This window comes from Arachis hypogaea, chromosome 16 (assembly GCF_003086295.3).
Source record: "Arachis hypogaea cultivar Tifrunner chromosome 16, arahy.Tifrunner.gnm2.J5K5, whole genome shotgun sequence".
Lineage (NCBI taxonomy): Eukaryota > Viridiplantae > Streptophyta > Magnoliopsida > Fabales > Fabaceae > Arachis > Arachis hypogaea.
Genome location: NC_092051.1, coordinates 111,221,000 through 111,232,079, shown reverse-complemented (window position 1 = coordinate 111,232,079; position 11,080 = coordinate 111,221,000). Strand labels below are relative to the sequence as shown.

The window sequence follows — 11,080 nt, the reverse complement described above, 5'->3', positions numbered from 1 at the left end:
TATTGCACTCTAGGTGTTTGATAAAATGTTTACACTAGTTTTTGAGTAGTTTTCTTTACTCTTGGCCTAGGCTAAGGGAATTGAGTGACCTTGAGTCATTGGGTCTCATTGAATTGGTGATTTGAGAACCCTTAGTGGTCAATTTGATAGCCATTGATACTAGCCTACTACTAAGTCAATTAGTAGCTAGGTTAGAACCTATGGATTGATGTTGATTAAGCCATTTGATATACTTCAAGCATAGAAGTAGACTTAATGAGCTTAGTTCCTCATGATTGTCAATATATGATTTGTTGATAAGGATGGTGATCTCAATTCCCATGTCTAGCCAATAGTTCTTTTTCTTCTTTTTATTAGTTCTTGTCATTTAATTTCTTGTCGATTACCAAATCCAACCCCCCTTGCATCTTCATAGCCAATAATTGAGTACTTCATTGCAATTCCTTGTGAGATGACCCGAGGTTTAAATACTTCGGTTAATTCTTATTGGGGTTTGTACTTGTGACAACCAAATTTTTGATGTGAGAATTGTTTGTTGGTTTGGAGCTATGCTTACAACGAAGTTCTTATTTCTATAAGAAAAATTCTAGACCGACACAATAAATTCTTCAACATCAAAATGGCGTCGTTGCCGGGGAATTGCAATGGTGTTATGTTATTGGCTATTGTTAATATGTGAATATGTTTGTCTTTTACTTGTTTGTTGGTTTTTTTTAGGATTAGGACTTTGTTTCTCATTTTTGTTAGTTTTTGTTTTTATTTGCTATCATGAATTCTCACCCCTTTGGCTATGAATTTGGCTCAAATTATGTTGTAGGAAATAGGAATTACAATGGTAACATGCATCAAGGATGGAACAATCAAAGATGGAAGGAGCCTCAAGGGATTGATGAACCTTTTTGGCAACAACAACCTCCGGTTTCTTATGGGTATAATTCTAATCTTAATGCATATCAATCTAATGGATGTGGTGACCCTTATTGTGATTGTCAACAACCACCACCATATGCCTATGAATCATCTCCTCAACATAATTTTGAACCACCTTACTCACAAGCCCCTTTTTACTAAACACCTCCATATGACCTTAATCCTTACCCACCATACCAACCACCTTATGAGCCATATGAACCATATGTAGAACCACCCCAATTTCACCCCCAATACCCTCAAGAACCACCACCTCACTATCCTTACCAAGATGAATCACCTCCCATGTATGATAACTTTCAACCACAAAATGAATTTCCCTTTCTACCACAACCCTCTATGGAAGAATACCCATATCCATCAATCCAAGAGCAATATGACCCTACTTATACTAGCCAAGTGGAACAAGAGGCAATAGATCATCTCAAGGAAGTAATGGATCGGCTTCAAGCAATAATCCATCAAAAGGAGCAAGAAGAAGCCCAAAGGATGAATAAAGCTATCGAGGCTAACCTTGCCAAAATTAAAGCCGCCTTGGACTCATGGGACTCATGCAACAAGCAAAGTACCTCCACGGATGAATGTGAGAAATCAACCGAAGAGAGGAGTATGAAGGAGATTTTGGAATTCCAACATGAGGACAAAGAGAGAAGGTATGTCTTGCAACAAGTGGAGGAGGAAGAGATTGTTAAAGAAGAAGAAGTGGTTAAAGAGCTAGGCAAAATTGAACAAGAGGTGGATTTCAAGCTTGAAGACACTTCCACACCAGGTGATGTTGTTGATGATCTTGCGGAAGTTGTTGAACCTTCTTCCAGTGAGCTTGAATTTGGTGTTGAGGAGGATAATGCGCAACCTCCAAGGCATAGTATGAATGATGAAAGATTGGAAGAGGTTGAGCAAGAAGCAAGCTCCATCATTGAAGATGATTTCACACCAACCAATGTGTCTTTTGAAATTGATGAACCTACCTCATTGTGTTATGAAATTGATGACAAGGAGGACCGTGCACAACCTCCGACATATGATTTGAGCAATGAGGGGTATATAGAAGAAGTTGGTGAGCAAGGAATTGAACTTAAAGAAGCTTGCAAAGAGGTGGAAGTTGCAAAGGAAGAGCACAAGGGAATGGATCTCGCATTGGCTAAGTGTGGGGAGGTCCCCCTTCCTAAGTCACCATCATCCAACACAACATTCAAGTGGGTAAAATTCCTATCCCTAAGCTTTACTTTCTCACTTGAATATGGTTTGGTTGAAAATGATGGTCAACTTAGAGCTCTTTGTGGAGTAAAGAGTAGGAGGGAGTTGTGTAGTGGTTGAAAACATCATTCTAGGTTCATTATGGTTGCATGTTCAAAGTTTGATTGCAAGGTTTGGTGTGGAGCTAAACTGTATGGGTCTAGGAAGTTGTTTGGAGGCTTCTTTGAGAATTCCAAGGCTAAACCACCCAATTGGAGCTATGATGATCAACTTGAAGATGGGTGTGAAAACAAGGTTTGGGATCCTGGATCACAACATGAAGACCAATTTTGGGAGCTCATATCTTGGGAATAACTTCACCCAAGCTTGGTGAAGACGGTTGGAAATTTTGACAACCGTTTGAGGAGCAAACATCCTTGGAGGTTCAAGGATGAATACAAGCATAAGCCACCATGACAAGGAGCTTTCCGAATGTCCAACTTAAGGACTTAAACTAAAAGTGCTAGGTGGGAGACACCCACCATAGTAAACTCTTTCCATTCTCTTGTATATATAATTAATGAATGCATTGAGTTGCCATTGTTAGGTAGTATTCTTCTTTGCATATTTTTGTTTATTTGGTGTTTTAGTTGTTAGCTTGTTTGATTAGATTTGTGCCTTGAGTTGTAGGTTAGTTGTTGTTAGATTGTATTTTACTTGAAGTGTAAGTTTTGTGTGTCTTGTATTTGAAAATTTTTCAAAAACCAAAAAGATTTGTTGTTAAATTTTAATTTTGATTGTTTTAGAATTCTTGTAGATTAGAAGAGTGCCCTGTTTCTATTTCCATGTATATACAAAAAAAAAGAAAAAGAAAAAAAAGGGGGGGGGGGGAGGGGCCAGGCACGCGTACGCGTGCCCGACACGTACGCGTCGGTGTGTCGACATGGCTCCATACATGGAATCCGAGAGTTGCGCAAACACCACGCGTACACTGTGCGAAACGCACAGCTGCACCCACGCGTACGCGTACATCACGCGTATGCGTCGATTTACACTCTCACCATTGGTGCACGAAATTGTGATCATCAACAATGGCGCCAAAGGACTTGGAGCTCTTAAACGTGAATCACACTTTGTCACAATTCCACACAACTAACCAGCAAGTGCACTGGGTTGTCCAAGTAATAAACTTTACGTGAGTAAGGGTCGATCCCACAGAGACTGTCGGCTTGAAGCAAGCTATGGTCACCTTGTAAATCTTAGTCAGGCGAATACAGATGGTGATGGATAATTGATAATTAAAAGATAAATAAAACATAAAATAAAGATAGAGATACTTATGTAATTCTTTGGTTGGAATTTCAGATAAGCGTATCAAGATGCTTTGTTCCCCCTGAACCTCTGCTTTTCTATTGCCTTCTTCCAATCATTCATACTCCTTTCCATGGCAAGCTTTATGTTGGGCATCACCGTTGTCAATGGTTACTTCCCGTCCTTTCAGTGAAAACGTTCCAAATGCGCTGTCACCGCACGACTAATCATCTGTCGGTTCTCGATCATGTCGGAATAGGATCCATTGATCCTTTTGCGTCTGTCACACGCCCCACAATCGCGAGTTTGAAGCTCGTCACAGCCATGCCTTCCCAGATCCTACTCAGAATACCACAGACAAGGTTTAGATGTTCCGGATCTCAGGAATGGCCGCCAATAATTCTAGCCTATACCACGAAGGTTCCAATCTTAGATTAGAAGCCTAAGAGATATGCATTCAAGCCATTGCTAGTAGAACAGAGGTGTTTGTTAGGCACATGTTCATAGGTGAGAATGATGATGAGTGTCACGGATCATCACATTCATCAAGTTGAAGAACGAATGAATATCTTAGAGAAGAAATAGACTTGAGTTGAATAGAAAAATAATAGTACTTTGTATTAATTCATGAAGAACAGCAGAGCTCCACACCTTAATCTATGGTGTGTAGAAACTCCACCGTTGAAAATACATAAGAACAAGGTCTAGGCATGGCCGAATGGCCAGCCTTCAAATGTGTCTAAGATAGCATAAGACTTATCAAAGATGAAAATACAATAGTATAAGGTCCTATTTATAGAGAACTAGTAGCCTAGGGTTTACAGAAATCAGTAATTAATGCAGAAATCTTCTTCCGGGCCCACTTGGTGTGTGCTTGGGCTGAGCATTGAAGCTTCCATGTGTAGAGACTTTTCTTGGAGTTAAACGCTAGCTTTTGTGCCAGTTTTGGAGTTAAACGCCAAAATTCTTGAGCTGACTTGGAACGCCTGTTTGGGCCATCAAATCTTGGGCAAAGTATGGAATATTATATATTGCTGGAAAGTCCAGGATGTCTACTTTCCAATGCAATTGAGAGCACACCAATTGGGCTTCTGTAGCTCCAAAAATCCACTTTGAATGTAGGGAGGTCAGAATCCAACAGCATCTGCAGTCCTTTTTCAGCCTCTGAATCAGATTTTTACTCAGGTCCCTCAATTTCAGCCAGAAAATACCTGAAATCACTGAAAAACACACAAACTCATAGTAAAGTCCAGAAGAGTGATTTTTATTTAAAAACTAATAAAAATATAATAAAAACTAATTAAAATATACTAAAAACATACTAAAAACAATGCCAAAAAGCGTATAAATTATCCGCTCATCAACCATCCACGCGCACGCGTGATTGATGCTTCCGCGTCGCATCCGCTCCCTGTTTCCCCTGTTTCTGCTCTGTTCTCTTTTCTTCTTTTCTTCTTTCTTTCTTCTTTCTTCTTTCTCCTTTCTTCTTTCCTTTTCTTTTCTTCTCTCTTCTTCCTTTCTTACTTTCTTCTTTCCCCTCTCTTAAAAAAAAAATCACTTTTTATTTTTCTCATCTTTTATTTTCTTTTGTTTATTGCATTTTCATACGTTTATTCATTGCATGTTAATTTTGTTTTTATAGCTTATTCTTATTTTATTTTCTAAGTTTCTTATTTTAATAATGGTGTTGAATTCTCCTACTCAAGTGTTGAGAATCTCTTGGTTAGTGTTGGTGCTTCTTGACTTGTTTGGTATTTGTTCATACCCTGGGTCGAGCTTTCCGACCCGGGTTGATTGACGACAAGTCGACCGACCTCTTCAGGTCAAGACTGTCTGACCTCTTCTCAAAGAGCTCGGCCAAATCACCAGGAAAGCCCAAAAAGGGCCCAAACAGAGGAACACGACCCAAATCCAAAGGCAGCCCAAGCCTATAGAGATAAGGACGGTTTCCTTAAAGATAAAGATGACTCCACTCAAAGATAAGATAAGATAGCTATCTTATCCCCAGAAAAGATCACTCTACAACATTATAAATACGCTAGATCACCCAGGTATAACTCATACTCTGATTCTACAAAAAACCTGCTTAATACCCTTGCTAACTTAAGCATCGGAGTCCCTTGCAGGTACTACCACCCTCCGGTGACAAAGGATCAGCATCTTCATCAAGTCCAACAAGTCAGACACGGCGGCTCCAGCCACCACCCATAAGTCAGACACATCAGCACCGACCACCACAGCAGATCTCATCCGAGATCGATTTTCAGTTTCAGGTAACCCTCAGAACATTGGCGCCGTTTCCGGGGACCTGGAAGTCATCCCATCATCATGGCGGACAACCTTGACAACGACCACAATTCTGATTTGGAGAACAAAACACCACACAAGAACGTAGAGGTCATAATAGACGATACTTCTCAACCTAATAAAGACAAAAATTCACCAAACACGGGAGCCATGAAGGCACTTCAGGATCGCTTAAAACAACTCGAAAAAGAGATCGAGTATCAACGGGAAGCCGAGAGAGACCTACGAAGGGAAGCTAGACGACGCCGCGAGTTAGAGGACAAGCTCCTAAAGCTCGAAGCCGATTTCAAGGCCAAAACCACTCAATGCAGCCACAAAGATAGCTCCCGTAAGGATCATGACCCATTCACCAAAGAGATTATGAAGACCAAAAATCCCAAAGGACTTCAAACCTTCCGACATGACTCTATACGATGGCACAGCAGATCTCATCCATCATCTCAGTAATTTTAGAAGTAGAATATACCTCACTAACGCCTCAGATGCAGTCCGCTGCAAAGCCTTCCCAACTACCTTGACAAAGACAGCAATTAAATGGTTCGACAATCTGCCCCCTAGGTCCATCTCAAGCTTTGACGACTTAGTCAAACAGTTTTTAGCCAGATTCTCCATCCAAAAAGACAAAACTAAGCACGCCCCAAGTCTATTAGGGATCAAACAAGGAGATCGGGAAAGTCTCTGTAGCTACATGGAAAGATTCAACAAAGCATGTCTGGACATACAAAATCTGCCAATAGAAGCAGCCATTATGGGTCTCATCAATGGCTTACGAGAGGGACCTTTTATTCACTCAATATAAAAAAACATCCCAAATCCCTGAATGAAGTGCAAGAACGAGCAGAGAAATATATCAACATGGAGGAAAACTCTCGACTAGGAGAGACCTCAAAGTCTGGATTCTCCTACTCCTCCCGAGATAAGGACAACGATTCCAAGAGAAAAGAAGATCAACATGGAGAAAAGATAAAAAAATATCACAATTATACCCCTCTTCGAGTGTCTCTTGTAGATGTCTATCGAGAAGTATGCCATGTTGAAAAGATACCCCCACCTCGCCCACTCAAAAGCAAGAAAGGAGGAGGAAATCGGACTGAATACTGTAAATACCATCGAATATATGGACATTCTACCAACGAATGTTTTGACTTGAAGAATGTCATAGAAAAATTGGTGAGAGAGGGAAAACTAGATCGGTACTTAGCCAGCAGAGCAGATGAACCAAGAAAAAGAAGAAGGGACGAAGATGTCGGACCAACTGAACGACCACCTCGTACCCTGGAGAGACATGTCCACATGATACACAGAGGATTTGCAGGAGGAGGAGTCTCTAAATCATCTCGCAAAAGACATCTTAAAGAAGTATATCATGTTGAGGGAGGAGAAGAAGCACCCGACATCCCCACTATCACTTTTACTAAAGAGGACGCAGCTGGCATTATTTTGGTACATGATGATCCCATGGTCACCACTATCATATTGGCCAATGCTAATCTTCACCACACACTGGTAGACCAGGGGAGATCGGCTGATACCTTGTTCAAAACCGCCTTCGACAAACTCGGTTTAGAGGAAAAAGAACTCAGAGCATATCCGAACAGCCTATTCGGGCTGAGAGACACTCCAATCCAACCACTTGGATACATCTCACTGCACACAACCTTTGGAAAAGGAAACCGGTTGATGCCAAGGCATCATAGGCTAGTTTCACTAGCATTTTTCTGTTAGTTTTAGTTGTTTTATGCATTTTCTTGAGCTTAAAGTAACCAAAAATGGTTAAATGAAGAACAAAGCAATGAACCATCCAAACAACATGATTTTGATGCATATTCCATGAGTTTTAGTTATAATACTTAAATGCTATGAATGGAAGATTTCTCATGAAATTTTGCAAGACTTTGATGCAATTGTTTGGATGATTTCAGGGAAGAAGAGGCTAAGCAAGGAAGCAACAAAATCAATGAAGGAAGCTTGAATATCACATGTGGAGTTTAAGTTCCAGTTTAAGCCTAAACTGGAGCTTAAACGTCAAAATCATGAAGGATAAGAAATGCTGGAATTGAAGTTTAACCTCCAGTTTGACCTTAAACTGGAGGTTAAACGCCAGAATGAAAAGCCTCACTAAAGAAGCATTCCACGTTTAACCTCCAGTTTGACCTTAAACTGGAGGTTAAACGCCAGAATGATAATGCCACTCAGGGAGGAGTTCCACGTTTAACCTCCAGTTTGACCTCAAACTGGAGGTTAAACGCCAGAACCAGGAAGAGTACCAGGGAGCCATTCCACGTTTAAGCTCCAGTTTGACCTCAAACTGGAGCTTAAACGTGTTCGACAGCTTTTCTCCTCCAGGGTTGCTCTCTCCATTTCCACGTTTAACCTCCAGTTTGACCTCAAACTGGAGGATAAACGTGTTCGACACCTCCAGGGCTACCATTCTAAGCTTCCACGTTTAACCTCCAGTTTGACCTCAAACTGGAGGTTAAACGTGTTCGACCTCCAGTATGCCTCCACCCTTTTCCACGTTTAACCTCCAGTTTGACCTCAAACTGGAGGTTAAACGTGTTCGACCTCCAGGGCTGCCCTTCCTATTTCCACGTTTAAGCTTCAGTTTAACCTTAAACTGAAGCTTAAACGTGTTCGACTACATGACTCTCCAGGGCTACCTTCTTCCATTTCCACGTTTAAGCTTCAGTTTAACCTTAAACTGAAGCTTAAACGTGCCTCTACAAAAGGCCTCACTGGAAGTGTCTGGCGTTTAAGCTACAGTTTAAGCTTAAACTACAACTTAAACGCCACTCTTGGAAAAGGTTTCTGGGCCAAAAATATTGTGATTTAAGTTAGTCTTTGAGCACAAATATTAACTTAAACTTACTTTGGTATGAAACCCAATTGAATATCATGGTTTATGGGATTGGGCCTGAAGGATTGATGAGTTTGAAATTTCAATTTATTGAGTCATGTGTCATTATTTGATTATCACTAAGTTGGCTCAATAAATGTTACAGGATTTGGATCAACAACCTCATCAAGATTATGGATCATAAACCCAAGGCAAAAGGAAAGCAAGGAGAGGCCTCAAAGCCCAAGAAGCACAACTGAAGCTCAATATAGAAAGTGTATAAATAGGATAGAAGTTAAGTTAGAGGGAACTTTTACTTTCACTTGTAGCTAGTTTTCCTTTTCTTTGTAATTGAATTCAGAGCTATGATTCACTAAACCCCTTTCATTGGGTTAGGGAGCTCTATTGTAATTCAATGAATCAATAATAGTTTATCTTCTTCTTCAATCTTTTCTCTTGAATTTTGTTAGAAAGCTTCTCGATCTAATTCCATTGAGTAGTTGTCTTGGGAAAGAAACTACCCATACTTGGAATCCTTCGGAGCCTTGGGAAAGGAATGGAGGATTCATGCTAGAGAAGCTTTCTCACAGTGAATTGGATTGGGGTTTGGATGGATATTGTGACATGTAATCCTACCAAATTGTGGTTCATGAAATTGTGTTGTATAATCAGTGATCAAGCATCATCTCTTCTTATGAACATTTAAACCAAGGGATTGGGAATTTGTTTGTTTTTAGAGAGAATTGGTGAGCCAAGGGATTGGGATCCAATCATATAAGATTGCCAAGCAAAATTCAATGAACGCATTGGTTGAGGAAGAGATAAACATGTTTTGATTCGGAGATCTCAATATCTCCTATAACCCAATGAATTCCCCATTTCTGATTTCCACTTTCTCTTTACATTCTGCTACTCAATTCATGCAATCACCCCCATTCCCTTTTAATTTCAGCAATTTAGTTTCTGCTCTTTAATTCATGCAATTTAAGATTCCGCCATTTCAATTTCTTGTCATTTACTTTTCCCGCCAATTTTACATTCCGCAATACTCATCTCAATCTTGATTCCGCTCAACTAGAACACACTTCTAATCCGAATTGCTCATTCAACCAATCCTTGTGGGATTCGACCTCACTCTATTGTGAGTTTTTACTTGACGATAACCGGTGCACTTGCCGGAAGGAATTTTGCCGATCGTGCAATTTCCTAAATCGTAGCATAACTAGTTTATGTGCATCAAGTTTATGGCGCCGTTGCCGGGGATTGGTTTTCGATTGACAATTCTCAAATTGGAAGCTAACTAGATTGAGCAATTTTCTCTTGCTTTGTTAATTCTGTTCAAGATACTTGCTGAATTTTAATTTCTGCACTCGGTTATATGCTTTCCTTCTTTATGCCTTTAAATTCATGCAACTAACTCACTGACTCACTAACTGTTTGAATTAATTCCTCAATTGAGCTAACCATACTCTTCCATTAACCAAGAGTATTTCACTTGTTTGTGTTTGAGCTGTGTTCTTGCATGACAGGTAGGAGAGGAGAGACATCAACTCCTCCATATACCGAACCAGAGAGGACCCTTCATAGACTTAGAAGGGAAGCAAGAGGGAAGAGAGTAGTGGGAGAAGAGGAATCTGAAGGAGAATCTGAGGACAATTTTGAGGAAGCTTTAGATCTCAACATGGATAGAGAAGTTCACAACCATGAGAGAGCTGATGGAAACGATGCCATTCCTGAGAGGAGGGTTCTTAGTTCATACATAAACCCAACCTCTGGGAATTGTGGTAGTAGCATCCAGAAACCACCCATTCAGGCCAACAATTTTGAGCTCAAGCCACAGCTAATATCACTAGTGGAGAATCATTGTTCCTTTGGAGGAAGTGCTAATGAAGACCCAAACCAACATCTCACAAAATTCCTGAGAATTTGTGACACTGTGAAGTCCAATGGAGTCCAGGAAGATGCCTATAAACTGCTTTTGTTCCCATTTTCACTTAGGGACAAAGCAGCTAAGTGGCTGGAATCATTCCCAAGGGGGAGTCTAACAACATGGGATGAGGTGGAAAGCAAGTTTCTGGCACGTTTCTACCCTCCACAAAAGGTCAATAGGCTTCGATCGGAGGTTCAGACTTTTAGACAACAAGATGGTGAAACTCTCTACGAGGCATGGGAGAGATTCAAGGACTTGACAAGGAAATGCCCACCAAACATGTTCCATGATTGGGTGCAATTGCACATCTTTTATGATGGGCTCTCTTATGAATCAAGGAAGGCTGTAGACCATTCATCAGGAGGTTCATTGAACAGGAAAAAGACTGTGGAAGAAGCCATTGAAGTGATCGAGACAGTGGCTGAGAATGAGTACTACTATGCATCAGAGAGGCACAACACTAAGGGAGTCATGGAGCTGAACCATGTTGATACAATTCTAGCCCAAAACAAGGTGTTTGCCAAGCAACTAGCAGAGCTTACCAGGCAATTAGAAACAAAGCAAGTGGCTGCAATACACACACAAGATCA

At 40.6% G+C, this 11,080-nt stretch overlaps 1 non-coding gene across 1 annotated transcript; it reads right to left on the bottom strand.

The window, feature by feature from the left end:
* Window positions 1-10,667: 10,667 nt before the first annotated feature.
* On the bottom strand, window positions 10,668-10,771 carry LOC112760337 (small nucleolar RNA R71). Its single transcript, XR_003180783.1, has one exon. It is a non-coding gene; the product is annotated as a small nucleolar RNA R71 (small nucleolar RNA).
* Window positions 10,772-11,080: the final 309 nt, after the last annotated feature.